This window comes from Mustela lutreola, chromosome 1, assembly GCF_030435805.1.
Source record: "Mustela lutreola isolate mMusLut2 chromosome 1, mMusLut2.pri, whole genome shotgun sequence".
Classification (NCBI taxonomy): domain Eukaryota; kingdom Metazoa; phylum Chordata; class Mammalia; order Carnivora; family Mustelidae; genus Mustela; species Mustela lutreola.
The window spans coordinates 236169770-236172265 of NC_081290.1; positions in this window are offsets into that span (position 1 = coordinate 236169770).

A 2496-nucleotide genomic window follows, 5' to 3' on the forward strand; every position below is an offset into this window, starting at 1 on the left:
ACAATATTACATATGTTATATGTATTCTGTATATACCTGGTTTTTACCAAAAAAGCTTTGTATTTTCATGATTCCATGTTGCCATCTAATGTCCTCTTGTTTCAAACTCATCCCTGTAGCAATTCTTACAAGGTAGATCTAGTATTGATGAATCCTTCAGTTTTTGTTTATCTGTGAAAGTCTTTATTTCTCCTTCATCTTTTTAAAAAGATTTATTCATTTGAAATATATATATATATATATATATATATATAGAGAGAGAGAGAGAGAGAGAGAGCGCACACTTGCATGCAAGCATCATGTGCACATGAGATGGGGCGGACAGATGGAGAAGCATGCTCCATCCTGAGCAGGGAGCTTAGCATGGAGCTCAACTCCAGGACCCTGGAGTCCAAAGCACATGCTTAAGCCACACAGGCACCCCCTCCTTCATTTTTGATAGAAAGTTTTGCCAGATAGTAATCTTGGTCAGCAGCGTTTTTTGTTTTTGTTTTTGTTTTTTTCCCTTTCAGCACTTTGAATATATCATCTAACAGTTTTATGGCCTATAACCTTTCTGCTGAAAACTGACTGCTGATTTTGCAAGAGCTCACCTGTGTGCCATGAGTCGCTTTTCTCTTGCTTCTTTTGAGATTCTCTGTCTTCACTTCTGACAATTTGTTTATAATGCATTTCTAGACCTCTTTGGGTTTATTCTAGTTGGAATCCTTTAAGCTTTTTGAAGTTAGTGGTCTATTTTCCTCCTCAGATTTGGGAATTTGAGGTAATTATTTCTCCATATAAATTCACTGTCTCTTTCTCTTCTTCTTGTCCCTCTAAGACTCCCACAATGCATATGTTGATTTTTCTTGCTGATTTCCCATAAATATCTTAGGTTTTCTGTACTTTAAAAAAAAAATATCCCTTTTTCCTTTTGTTCCTCTGGCTCAGTAATACCAAATGATATGTTTTAAGGTTCACTGTTTTTCTTTCTTACTTTTTCTACATGACCAAAACTGATGTTTATGCTCTATAGTAGATTTTTTTAAAACTGCATTATTGCATTCTTAAAATCCACAATATTTTGTGGTTCCCTTTTATGTTTCTTTTTGTTGATATTCTCATTCTGTTCAAGCAGCTTTTCCCCAATTTTGTTTAGTTGCATCTTTGTGTTCTTTTCTAGTGCATAGAGCTTATTTATAATGATTATTTTGAATACTTTATCAGGTAATGCATAGATCTCCATTTCTTTACAGTCAGATTTTGCAGATTTATTTTGTTCTGGTGCCTTGTTATTTTTGTTGTTGTGATTTGCGCATCTGAGAAAACTTTTCCCACTGTTCATGAACTTTCTTTGTATAGTGAAGACCTTCACCAATCAGCCTGAAAAGAAATTCTGATGGTCTCTCAAACTTTTTACGGGAATGCATTTCCTGGGTTTGGGTATGTAATTTCTCAGTTATAGAGGTCAGATCGTCTCTTTTTCAAGAACTTGTAATTTCTTGCTCCCTCTGGTATCAGTCTGTGTGAGACATACTCAGACACTGCAATAAACAACTGAGTTCTCTTTTATTTTCAGAAGCCCCCAGAAATCCAAAGTATTCTGAATCTGCCAGTGTTCTAAGTCAGAAAGAAATACCAGTCTCTTAGACAGCCTCCTGAAAAGCCAGACTATTTGACATACATTTCACTCTTTTTGTTTTCCTCCCAAAGAGGAAGTTATGAACTGAACACTTTCTTATGATTGTGCTGACTAGTACTAGTTTTTGTCTACAGTATTACAAGTTTTCTGGAACTGCAACAAGAAATTGAGTTCTCTGTTGTTTTGGTTGCTCCCAGGCATCCAAAATATGCTGGTTCTGACAAAAATACTGATTCAAAGGGACACATGCACCCCAATGTTTATAGTGACATTATCAACTAATAGCCACATTATAGAAAGAGTCCAAATGTCCATTGACTGAAGAATGGATCATGAAGATGTGACATGGGTTGATCTATAATGGAATATTACTCAGTCATCAAAAAGAATAAAATCTTGCCATTTGCAATGATGTGGATGGAGCTAGATTGTATTATGTTAAACAAAACAAGAGAGTCAGAGAAACAAAAATACCATATAATTTCACTCACATGTGGAATTTAAGAAACAAAACAGATGAACATAGAGGAAGAGGGAATTTTTAAAAAGAGAGAGAAGGAGGCAAACCATAAGAGACTCTTAACTATAGAGAACAAGCTGAGGGGAGATAAGTGGATGATGAACTAAGTGGGCAATGGATATTAAGGAGGATACTTGTTGTGATGAGCACTGGGTGTTATATGTACATGATGAATCACTACATTCTATTCCTGAAAAAAATATTGCACTAAATTGTTAATTAACTCTAATTTAAATAAAAACTTGAAACAAAAAAATTAAAATTAAAAAATAAAGAAACATATAAGAAATAAAACATTTTTTTATTTATTGCAATGCAGCTGTTTTTGGCTTTGGGTTTCCATGGGGTATTGTGA